The sequence below is a fragment of the Anastrepha obliqua genome, chromosome 4 (genome assembly GCF_027943255.1).
Source record: "Anastrepha obliqua isolate idAnaObli1 chromosome 4, idAnaObli1_1.0, whole genome shotgun sequence".
NCBI lineage: Eukaryota > Metazoa > Arthropoda > Insecta > Diptera > Tephritidae > Anastrepha > Anastrepha obliqua.
The window spans coordinates 108,292,735-108,306,277 of record NC_072895.1 but is presented as its reverse complement, the minus strand read 5'-3'; the positions used below and the strand labels follow the sequence as shown (position 1 = coordinate 108,306,277).

Here is a 13,543-nt window from a genome sequence, read left to right as displayed (position 1 = left end):
AGCAATTTTCAATTTCTGAAATTTGTGTTTTTGGTATTATAAAAATTTATTATATTATAAATTATTAGTGGTCTCCAAAATTAAAGATTTAAAACCAGCTGGTTACCGGTGGCATACATTTTTAATCATGAGGACCTCAACCGGTTGAGCAGAGACAATTTTCCCATTAAACGTCCGGAAATGTCAGTGATAGACTTTAAGTGGTCCCGGTGGTTTAGAATTTTCAAAAAATATTTTTTTTATATTTTGAAAGTATAGGCTTTTAGGAATATACTGTAAAATTTTTGGAAGGATGTTCCCAGTATTTTTGATTCTACAGCCGTTTTAGGAAGTAGAGTCAGATTCGTCACGTGGCGGCACCAATGGTCGCATTTAAATGGCCAAAACTTTACACTCAACTATCTCAAAACTACGTTTCTCGGCCTGGTGTTGTCAAAAAAAAAACAACTATTAAACAGAATTGTCTGAAATTTTTATATGTTGTTCACAACATCAATGGCTATCGCCCGTTCTAGAATCATATTATTATTTAAATTATTTCGTATTTTTTTATTAAACAACTGAAGAAAAAACCAGATTTTCAGAGTGTAAAGTTTAAAACGGCGTCAGTTGGTTAATTTTTTTTAGTATAGTACGGAACATAACTACAGTCATACTGTTTAATATTTTTTTTTGGTTTTTGTGTTTTAGATAAATAGAAGAGCCAAAATGGATAGCACCGTCCAGGCCCGAACCGAAAAAAGAAGTTGATATGACAAAAATGAATTTACCAAAAGGCGTTGATTTCAAGGAGGCGGAGCGGCAAGCTGAAAAGTCAAAAAGTCGAATAGCTGAGGTTATATTCCGGCGCACGCAAGAATTTCGGATTTCTAGATAATAACTAATAGTTTTCAAGTTACTTTAACTTCAATTATAAAACATAAATATTTAAAAAAGCAAAAACTTGTACTAAAATTGAAATATAATTTTCATTGCCCTCTCCATCCTATATTCAAGTACATAGACTAAGAAAATACCTGTATGTTTAAAAATTTAATTGAAAATTTATGCTATGTATTTGCTATGTAATTAAGTACCTCCATGAATAAGTACAAGCCCCACTACATATGCCATCGAGCTTACCACGCAATTATAAAAATGTATTCTGATTCAATTTTAAAATTTTTACTTTACGGTTGAACTGAATTGCAGACTTACCTGAAAAGAGAAACAGGAAAAATGAAGTATTAGTGAATGGAACAGATATGTAAGTATGCAAATATATATAAGTATATGTAAATGTGCACGTGTTTTTAATATTATAGACTCAAGCTACAGATAAAATATATGAATGACTTATTCGTTTGCTTTTCAGATGTTCCATTTGTAGTTTCTTCTACCGCTTGCCCTGCGCCGCGTCAATCAAATGCCAATTAAAGAAAAACTCTTGCAGAGGGAAGATATATTTGAAAAATTATATGCCTGCAGTTTTAGAGGTAAAATTATATAATACAAAACATGCATTCTTCTCCGGATTATGATTCCTTAAATTTTAGTAGAAAATTCATACTTTTTTATACATTGTGGACTGGCGTAGATGCATCATCTGACTGTAATCAGCGTTGAATTTAACTGAAAATTGGTTAGCTGAAATAAGATGGTAGATAAACATATTAGAGTGCCCCATTTAGGCACTGAAAAAGATGAAGAAAGTTTCCTTGTTTCAAATACATTTAGAGAGAAACCAAATTTTAGTTCTGACAACAGGAGTTCGTAGGTCAGTCCTAGATAAAAAATTAAACCAGAGCACACAATGACTACCAACAAAGCCACACATTTTTTCAACAGATTTTTGAAAACTTTTTAGGAATATTACATAGGCCCAATTGGACATGAAAGTCATTTATTATGGGGATGAAGTCGTTACTGTTCTGGTATCTAAAAACTAAGCAAGTAAGGTTCGTTGTTGTTTTCGGTGAACTCCGCCCATCGGAGTGGCTTTGTGTACTTGCCCAACTGCTGCTCGTGGCATCAAGATAGGTATTTCGACCCCTCGATTTGAATTTAAAAGCAGTTTTTGGGATCTCTGCGCCGGTTTTATACAGGGATACGTGTATGGTTGATTTGGTAGTCTCAAAAGGATTACGAAACTATTCTCATAAAATACCCGGATATTATTTCACAAAAATTGGTAGCAGCTCATAATTCTTGAAAGGGACCACTATGGAGCAATTGCTCCAGCTAGTGGCGAAGGAAGTCATGCTTTTTATAATATTAGGTCGAGGCTAGAGGAAGTAATATTTAACCGAGGCTCCAGAAAAGTCTGCCAGTCTTATTCTAAGCAGAGATTTTCGAAATGGAAATCTGTTTCCGAAAATCCCCTTCATTGAATTACAAATACGATTAGTGTCATATAGCTAAGTTGCTATAAAGGCCCTAAATGAATATAAAGAACTTCGGAGCTTGTTGGCGTCTGCAAAATTCTCTTCAACTTTTGAGGCCGCCATAAAAAAACAGCATTTGTGATCTGTTGAGAAGCATGAGGGAGTTGAAAGTAACGAAACAACTGATTTCCTAGTGAAACTCGTGGTCCAGATCCCTCCTGCGGAGCATTCAAAGGTCAAAATGCAAAATCGCTGGCGGGATCAATGTTTTCCGGCCAGAGGCGTAGTCGAATAGATCTCATAGTAGGTAGCATAGTTCTAAGTACCAAGAGAAAAGAAATGAACAGTCTATGAAGTTCTATGCTCGCTTTTATATAATTTCAAAATTTATATTTTTGGTAATGTAATATTTTTTAAATTTTCAGTCAACAAAAAACAAAATCAGTCAGAGACATGCATGGCTCTTTGTTATAGGGTTTGTGAATGAATTCTATGATGAAAGTCCGAAGAAAAGGACACTTAAAACAAATACTAGAACGTTACACTCTCCAAACTTCAGCTCTCCCTAAATTATTGGAAGCTTGAACCTGCTAGCCTAAGGCTTTGCGTGAATCTTTTGATGGTTCTTTTTAAATGTTACAAACAATTTTTTTCAATTGTTTTGGCTATTTAAAACTTTTTTTGTTGAATTGCCAGTTTTTGAAAAACACCTTTCCTTCCTTTTTGATTTTATTTTTTCAACAAATAATTGGAGGCTCGAAAGTGTATATAGTATATACATACATACATGTCTGCTAGCCCAAGATTTTGAGTGATCTTTTATGACGGTTCTTCTTACGATTTATATAATTTTTATTTAATTTTTTGGGTAAAATATACGTTTTAAGAAACTTTTTGTTGCAAAGGAATGTTTTGTTTTTGGTGTTGAAAATTTAAGCAAAACTTTCATTTTTGCCTTTCGATTTTCCTCTTTTTTTCTTGTTTTTGTATTTTCAATATTTTCGAATGCCCTTATACTAATTTTCAAAAATTACAAAAAAAGTTTTTAACAAAAAAATAAATTATTTTTTTATTATCTTTTGTGCCCCAAAAAATTAAACAAATGTATAAAAATACTCAAAAGAAGTGAAGATATTTCGTTTCGAAAAGCCCTACACAAAATTTTTCAATATTGCATAAATCGTAAAATTTCAAATAATTACCAAAAATTCAAAGAAAAATTTTAAATTTTGTCAGTTTACTTTTATATATATATAATTTTTTATACTCATACCTACAAATAAACCAATTTTTCCAAACTTTTACGACAATTTCTTCAATACCTGCATCACTTGACACAGAATCTCTCTTCAGTTTCAATAAAATTATTTTTGATACAGTTTTTATAAAAATTTTCAACATTTATATTTTCTTTTTGAAACCTCTTTTCATTTCCAGCTATTTGAAATTTTTTTAATAAAAAACAAGATACTCTTTAAAATTTTTCGCAAATACCTTTAAAATTTTTCGCATTACAGTAACGATTAGTGCTGTGACTTACTTAAAATAGCCTACTTACAGGCGCTCCTTCAGCCGTATTTTGCACTAATTGTTTTCTTTTTTTTTGCTTTAAATTCAATGCATGTTTGCATATCTCTAAACTCATTACCCAGTCTGCCTCATTCATCCCGACCCACTGCACTCTGGTCTCAGTCTGCCTCACCTAGCACTTCCGGTTTTGTTTTTAATAAATTATGCGCAATCGCCGTTAATTAATGACATGAATTGCGAATTTTTTTAGCAAAGCAAACACACACCCCCTGTGGCATATGCTAACGAAAAAATATATGACTGCTGGCAATTATTTTAATTGTTATTTTTGTGATAAGCAAAATATGTGCTTTTACTTGCTGGCACGCAAAGTCAGCATTGAACAAATTTATGGCGAGGCAATAAAAATGTATAAGTACATACGTACAGACAGAGTAAATTTTCATGTTATTGCAAAAGCCAGCATATACACATATATGTAAGTATGTGGATTCTAAAAATAAAAGCATTTTAATGTTTTGAAGGCTGCAAGGTGAATAAAAAAATTTATAAAAATAGTAACGGCATTTTTCATCGAAAAAAAAAAAAAATAAAAATAAAAATAAAAGAAAATAATAATACAAAAAAATAGTAAAGGCATTTTTCATTGAAAATTTCACTTATTACTAAAAATATTTTTCATTTTCACACATCTTCTCCACCTTCATGCTCTATTGCTATATGTGACCCACAGCAGAAGTCCTTTTATTGAGGTTCTTTGTTTTTTGTTTCTTATATATTTTATCCCTCCTTTTCTATTCATTTATTTTTCAGTTCATTGCATTCCATTCTTCATATCCGCATAGCTTATTAATATTTAAAATGATTTACGTTGCGATCACAACCAAACGAATTCAATGAAAAATTATGCGCCTAAATGATTGCTACAAAATTTGCAATGCAAAAAGGCAGCACGCATTGCTACAAGTCTCAATTCTTTGATGCAATAGAAATCTGTTAAAAAGGGGTTAGATGAAGTTTTAGTTTGGCTTGAATAATATTTCCAAAAATGCGAACCAGTTACTTTGCGACTAGTTCGTCACTAGTTCAAAATAAATCCAAATAAAACACTGATCTACAATTTGGTTCCACTTTTATGAAAAATGAATATAAAATTTAAAAATTAATGCAATAAATGCATTTATAATTTTGTGTAAAAGAAGATTGTAGAAACGTTTGTAAGAAAGTTGTCGTAGTTTGACTGCACAGGAGTGACTATAATTGCATCTCCAGTAAATGCGAACACTAAGCAGTAGCCGCTCTGTACATTATAGCTATTAACATTTTTTAGTAACTAAGAGGCATCAAAACAGCTATGTAGTAGAAACTAGATCTCATATTTCGATTTGAATACTATTTCCGAGCTAAAGAGCAAGGATTGAAATTGAAAATCATTGAAACTTCGTAGGCTAGCATCCCAAAACTCTCAATTAGCTTATACATACAAGATCCCCCCTCTCCAATGTTCCATAAACGTATACGTGAAGCTATATTTGATAAAACTGAAAGAGAAATCACCATGAAATAACTTTGGTTCTTCTAATAACTAAACAAAATTTAAAGTTATTAGAATACAGATTGTTTTTTTACTTTTTTGTTATTTCAAAATTAATATTTGTTTTTCAAAATCCATATTTTTTTAAAATGCTAGATCTTTTCAAAATTTGTATTTTTTCAGGATTTTATATTAACTCAAAACTTTTCATATTTTTTCAAAATTATATATTTTTTTTAATTTTATGTTTTTCAAAACGCTTTATTATTTTTAAAGATTTTATATATTTTCATAATATATTTTTTTTTCAGAATTACATATTTTAGTAAATTTGATATTTTCTCAAAACCATCAATCTTTAAGGTGAAACTTTGGGCGAAATCTAAAGCCGGCCATACACATACAGTTTCAACTGATAGTTTAAACCGTCAGTTGAAACTGTACACTGTTGAAGTAAACACACATACAGTTCAATTCTTCAGTTTTGGCAATGGATTCGAAGAAGCAAGACGATATCGCCCATTTCGCTTTACTTTTTATCTTGTTAAAAAATAGAAAAAAATCGAAAAAGCGTAAACAATGGTGTAAAAAGTGGTTACAAAGGCGAAATCAATCTTCAGACATAAATTTATTGAGAGAATTACGTGAAGAACCATTAGATTTCACTTTATTCACTTTATTAATAATAGATTTCTTCGTAGCACCAGGTTCAATTTCGTCCAATTTTTTTGCTAATTTGGTATATGCATTATCTTTTTTCATATGGTCATGATAATCATGACTCTTTACTTGCCAAAGACAAGGTTCCGATCGATACATTTCAATAAAATCGCTAATTATTTGATTAGGTTTACTACGCGCCATCTTAACTACGCGAAAATTATACTTTTAAAAAGGAATACCACAGAATACAACACACCTCTTCTTAATTGAACTGAGAAATGTACAGCGAACCCCCACACACGTAATAATCAGTTTAAGCTTTCAGTTTAAAAAATTGAAAATTTCATTTGTCTCAGTTCAACTGTAGAGTTGAATTCAACTGAAACTGAAATATCCACACACGTGGATGTTAGACTGTACAGTTGAATTGTACAGTTTAAACTATCAGTTGAAACTGTATGTGTGTGGCCGGCTTTATATTTCTTCAAAATTTTAGATTTTTCAAACTTTTATATTTATTTAAAGCTCTTTATATTCTTTGAAAACATTATATTTTTTCAAATTTCATATTTTTTCGATTCCATATTGTTTCAGAATTGTATGTGTTTTAAAAATGTAAGTTGTTTTAAAATTTTATAATTATTCACAATATTCAATATTTTATCGCGTGTACAACTAATTCATTTCGTATTTGTTACTAACCTCATATCTATTTATGTAGTCAATATTTTGACAGTGACAGCAATTCTATGTTAAAGCACGCCAAAAAATCAAGTAAGTTTGATATGCCACAGTGAATATTAGTAAACACACAAATTTTTTTTATTACAGTCAAAATGTCAAATTACGTTCCAACAAAACAGAATTTGCGGGGAGGTTTGCTTTTGCTCTGCAATTTAAAGAAAAGTGCAACAGAAGCATATCGTTTACTCTCAGAAGTTTATCCTGAATATGTCAGGGTGGTTTGCACGATTTAAAAGTGGTGATTTTGACACAGAAGACAAAGAGCGATCAGGTCCATAAAAAAACTTTGAAGACAAAGAATTGGAGGCATTACTCGATCAAGATCCATGTCAAACTCAAGAAGAACTTGGAAAAACATTGGAAGCCACTCAACAAGCCATCTCTAAACGTTTAAAAGCAGCCGGATACACAAACAAGGAAATTGGGTGCCACACGAATTGAAGCCGTGAGACGTTGAGAGACGATGCAATGCTGCTTAATCGCCAACAAAAGTAATCGTTTTTGCATCATATTGCCACTGACGATGAAAAGTGGATTCATTACGACAACCGAAAGCGTAAAAGATCATATGTGAAGCCAGGCCAACCAGCCAAATCAGCACCAAAGCCGAATATTCATGGTTTTAAGTTAATGCTCTGTAACATATTTCGTGGAATCAGAAGGGTGTGCTGTACTATGAGCTGTTAAAATCGGGTCAGACTATCACAGGAGAGCTATACAGGCAACAATTGATACGTTTGAAGCAAGCAATAGCCGAAAAACGGTCAGAATGGGCGACCAGACACGAAAAATTTAATTTCCATCATGACGATGCTCGGCCACATGTTGCAGTACCGGTCAAAAATTATTTGGAAAATTCCGGATGGGAAATTCTACCTCACCCGCTCAGATATAGCTCCTTCTGATTACCATTTATTTCTAGTCCGGGAGCCAGGGGTCATTTTGACCTCATCATTTCATGCCGAATAATTTTAATACTAAAGGCAGACGCCATCCAATGGATGACGAAACCAACCGTCACCTGGTCCAGTAGCGGTGGGTACGTGCGTGGGATGCTGCGAAACGTGTCGAAAAAAAATTTTTAACAACTCATTTAATACCGGCTGAATATTTTTTGTGTATTGTTTACATTTAGTAGAATAAAAAAAAAAATAGTCAGCTGCGCCGTAGAAGGGGAAAATACTTCAGCTCCATGCCTCCACACAACACAGGCTTTGAGTTTTGTCCCCATTTCTTACGAAAAAGTCATCTGTCGCATATTCTGTGGAGCTTTATTTATAGTTTTATAGAGCTGGTGCGGCCCTTTATTCCTCCCTGGAACCATAGCAAATCATAATAATATCGAGTTGGTAAAATAAACTGAGGGGCGGCCGCCGTAGCCGAAAGGGTTGGTGCGTGACTACCATTCGGAATTCACAGAGAGAACGTAGGTTTGAATCTCGGCGAAACACCAAATTAAGGAAAACATTTTTTTAATAGCGGTCGCCCCTCGGCAGGCAATGGCAAGCCTCCGAGTGAATTTCTGCCACGAAAAAGCTCCTCCTAAAAATATCTGCCGTTCGGAGTCGGCTTGAAACTGTAGGTCCCTCCATTTGTGGAACAACATCAACACGCACACCACAAATAGGAAGAGGAGCTCGGCCAAACACCCAAAAAGGGTGTACGCAACAATTATATATATATAGATTATCTCAGCCGTGGGCATTTTTTGACAACCAGCTGAGAGTGTTCTTACTTATAGGTCTGTACAAGAAATACAGTTCTTGCTGTAGCTGCATAAACATTCCCCATGCATATACGAGGAATGCTGCTGAAGTGACTGTCCTTGGCCGGATATAAATCCGAGTCGTTCTGGTTATGAAGAACCGACTATCGTAGAAACATACAATGAACGCTCTCATCACTTGATTTTTCTTCCAGAAGAAGTTCCATGATATTCTCAAGAGGGCATCAGAATCAGTAACGGCATTGTCGGCAAATTTCCAGGCAAATATATGCGCCACTTCGTTTCATTATTATCGCTCCTTCCAACAGGCTATTTGTATTATAAGTGTGTTTACTCTGCTCCACTTGCTCGATTCTCCCACATTCCATCTTATCTGCTTATTTTATATCCCTCCATTTTTAGTCGCTTCAGTATTCCTTGTAGCCACAGTTACGTTTTCCATTTAGCCCTGAATTATATTAATACCTCCAATAACTGCACAAAAGCGCTTCATTTGTGCAACTTAATGTTACTGGCACGTACTTGAAATCATTGAAATGCGGGTGTTGGATGTATTTGCACTGTCAGCCAGATCCATTAGCATGAAGTGAGAGAGGGAGAAGTGAGTGAAAGAAAACAAGCATTCGCACTCTTTCTCTCTATGCACTGTTACCTTCCCATTCCAAGCTCATAAACTACTTTTGCTAATGATAATTCAATGCTGGGGCAGGAGAAAAGCTGCAGGGGGAAGTAGTTGAAGAAAGTTAAGGAAAAAAGCAGAAGAAATAATTGCAGCGCATAATGAGCTGCACAATGAGTGAACAAGTGATTGGTCGGCACTTCACTCTGTTGTATAGATAGAACATAGAAGTATGTCTACTATGCAAGGAATGTTGGAGAATAGTGTCTTTAGATAAGGCGTCTGGCTGTGAACCGCAAAATATGTCTTAGCACTCTCGCCAGTTACTGGACAGGCACTATGAAAGTGATAGGCAAAATGTGGGGTAAGGCAAATAATCATATGGACTAACACAGAAGAATAGATGTACATATGGAGGTGTTTGTATGTATATGTTGTATATAAGTATATCTAAATATGTACATGTACTTATATAGCATATAGCATTGAATCCAAAATATTTCCATGCTTAGCTCTCTCCAGCAATTTTAGTTTCTAAGTTTGTATTGTGTGTAAAATACATAACAATTATGTGCATCTGTATTAGTTAGCATTGCCGCTTGCTGAAACGTGTGCACAAATTTACATTTCTCTCGTTTAGCATTGGCGTCCGTAAATATTTGTGGCGGCAGTTATAACAATGGTAACCGCAACAAAAATGGCAAGCATTTCACTGGATAATTTGGTCAGTGGCAATTGCGAAACGTGATCCAAAGGAGCATACTCACACGTTTTCTATACAGTAATGGGAAATGGCCTTCCACACATAGTGAAGCCCGAAAAAAATTATGTGAATCAAAATTGTTGGTGTTGTAAAGAAGCTAAGCCCAAAGTGAAAAAAATGCACTGGTCTTTGAAAAAAAAAAAAATAAAACGGTGAGTCACTGAGAATCGTTTCATTAAGCATTTTTGGTTTGTGGCATATTGTCATACGTCTGGAGAAAACGCACAAGACAGTTAGCAGTAAACCTAATTTCTTCACGGCAGTTAGCAACAGTCACTTCACACTTCTACCACATGTTATTAGAATTAAATGGACTACCAAATTGTGTAAGCCAAAAACTTTGGGAAAATATAAAAATCTTAATTTTCGAAATTTTTATGAAAGTTCAGCGGTTCTTCACATGTTTTGTTATAAGGTTGTGACTTTAATTTATTCAGTTATTTTTAGATGATTCTACGTGAACTCTTTCATGTTCGAATAGCCTCTGTTCAGCTGCTTTAGTATGAAAAACTAGGCTTAGAAATCGAAAAAAAAAATATTAAAATAATGAATAAATTCTTAATTAAAATTTTTTTGCATAAAACACTATGCCCTAAAATTTTGATTGAAATAAAAATTACTTTATAAATAAAAGTTTGATTAAAATTTTTAATAACTTCATAATTAAAATTAGTAATAATTTTTTTAAATAAAATACACTGAAATTAAAAAAAAAAAACTTTTAGAAAAATAATTTATTAAAATTTTTAATGACTTTAAAATTTAATGAATTGAAATTAGTTATAAAACTGTAACAGTTACTTTACTTAAAATTCTCTACCGAAAATGTTTTTTGCAAAAAGTGTTAAAAAAAAATGATACAATTTTTGATAACTTCTCAATTAAAATTATATCACATTAATTATATACTTCAGTTAAAATACTCTGCCATACAATTTTTATTGAGAAAAATACTGTTAAAAAATAAATTTCAGAAAAATTTTTAATCAAAATTTCTTTACATAAAATACTCTACCATAAAATTTATATAAAAAAAACTGTCATCTATCATAGGCAGTTTTGATATTAAAAAAAAATGTTTATACAAAAAAATGTATTAAAATTATTCCTAATTAAAATTTTTCATATAAAATACTAAGCCATACGATTTTGTATGAAATAAAAATAGCTTTTAAAAGTAATTTTTTTTTATTTAGAAAAAAATACACTGAGGTTTTTATTAAAAAAAATACTTTTATAAAAAAACGTTTTATGAAAATTCTTAATAGCTTCTTTCATAAAATACTCTGCCATAAAATTTTGATCAAAAAAAAACTTGCATATGCAGTTTTTTTTATAGAGAAAAAATGTTTTTACAAAAAAAAAATATTAAAACTATTTATAAATTCCTAATTAAAATATTTTTATACAAAATACTAAGCCATGAAATTTGTATGGAACAAAAATTGCTTTTATTAATAAACATTTTTATTTAGAAAAAATTTCACTGAAGTTTTTATTAAAAAAGTCACTTTTATAAAAAAAGTTTTATGAAAATGTTTAATTAGATCTTAAATTAAATTGGTTATCATTTGTTGCAGTTACTTTGTAATAAAATACTCTGCCATACAGTTTTTATTGAAAAAAATCTTTTATAAAAAAAAAATTTACTAAATTTTTTTGTAAATTCATAATTAAAATTTCTTTACATAAATATCATTTTATGTATGCTATGTAATTTTTTATGAAAAAGTTAATTTTGTATAAATAAATTTTAGTTGCATTTTTACAAACTTCTTTAAAAATAATAATAAGGAAATACTATGCCATACAATTTTTATTTAAAAAAATAACTAAATAAAAAAATTTATTTCATTATTATGAAAAAAAGTTTTATATATTATATATATAATTGGCGCGTACACCCTTGTTGGGTGTTTGGCCGAGCTCCTCCTCCTATTTGTGGCATGCTCTTGATGTTGTTCCACAAATGGAGCGACCTACAGTTTCAAGCCGACTCCGAACGGTAGATATGTTTTTATTTTTATGAAAAAATACTTTTACAGGAAGAAAGTTTATTTACACTTTTAGCGACTTTTTTTTAAATTATGGTGTTATAATTGTTTGCAGTTGCGTTACATAAAATAATATACAATTGAATTCTTTCTAAAAAAAAAAGTTTTCAATAAGTGTTTTTTCACAAAGTGTGGGCTTTTTTATTTTCAATTTGTTACAAATAAAAGCAAATTAAGCACAGCAGCGGTTTTTTAATTTTATATTATTATTTCTTTGCATTTTATTAAACACGCATTTTTTATGTAATAAAAGAAATGTTTTGTATAAATTTTTTAAATTCCTTTTGTAATAATTTTAAATATTTTGTACATAAGTAATCGTTCATATGCAGTTCTTTGTTATGCTCCGGTAGCCAGGACATTTTTCACTATTTAATATTTTTTTCTTTCACATTTTTGTTAATATTTCTAGCGCTTTCTCTATTTAATTTTATTTCTATTATATATGTCTTTATTTTAATGCATTTGTAATTGAAAAAATTACATTTTACTCATAAAATTATTTTAAAGAGCTGAAAGTTGTGCAACCAAAATTATAAAAAAGGCTGTGCCAATAAGACATGCCAAAAACTTTATTTTTAATCTGTTAAGTTTTTAAATTAATTTTTTATGTTAAGTTTTAAATGCATCATTACGTAACATTTATTCATCATTTCAGTATTTAAATAAGAAAAAAAGACAAAAAGAAAATTTGCATAATTTTCAAAATTGCATTTGCATTCAACGATACTTGATCCAGATTAAATTTATGTGAGTACCTGAATTCTTCACAAGAAATTAAACTTCATTCAGTTAATTAACCAACTCGTACGGATATTCATTTAACGCCATCATTGCCGCTCAATTAGCTACTTAAAATGAGGCCAGTGCGCTTGTACGTTTATTGGTGGAGGTATAAGTCTGTGTGATTGGAGGTGTAAGTTTTCGTTGCAAAAATATTAATGAAATATTTATGTAAAAACGTAAAAGTGGATACATGGATATAAATACAAAGTGACAGCTGAAGGCTTTTTAAACATACGCATACACACACACACACGCACAAGTATATATGTTGGAATATAAATGCTTACTTAGGTTTGCTTGAGTGCGCTTTTGTATAAAAAATTGAAAATTAAATAAAACACAAACGCGTAAAATGCATACTTTTCTGTGTAATTGAACATGGGAAATCGCCAAGTGCACTTAAATGGCGTACAAATACGCTCATACATATGAACATTCGATGTATGTATGTATGTGTGTGCATGGTATAAATACAAACACACAATTGTAATTGGCAGTTGAACAAGCAGATACACTTAAGTGGGTACTTAACTAAGTATGTACGCACATGCATATGTTTGTATGTATTAATGGATATATATGTATTTATAAAATGAAAGTAGCATACCACACACACACAATGATAAACACTGTAAGTGCATGTGGGTATGTGTGCATGTCACGCACATGAGCTAATACTCGAATCGATAAATTTTCATCCTGTTACCAGAGCAGTTAGGGGATAATACCGAAATTCAATTGTGCATACAAATACATGTGAG

The 13,543-nt window shown here is 31.5% G+C and overlaps 1 protein-coding gene across 1 annotated transcript in view; it reads right to left on the bottom strand.

Annotated features, from left to right (window-relative positions):
• The window catches only part of LOC129244333 (protein kinase C, brain isozyme-like), a 100,329-nt gene that overhangs the window by 18,799 nt on the left and 67,987 nt on the right, over positions 1-13,543 (bottom strand). The gene's annotated exons all lie outside the window — the stretch shown is intronic.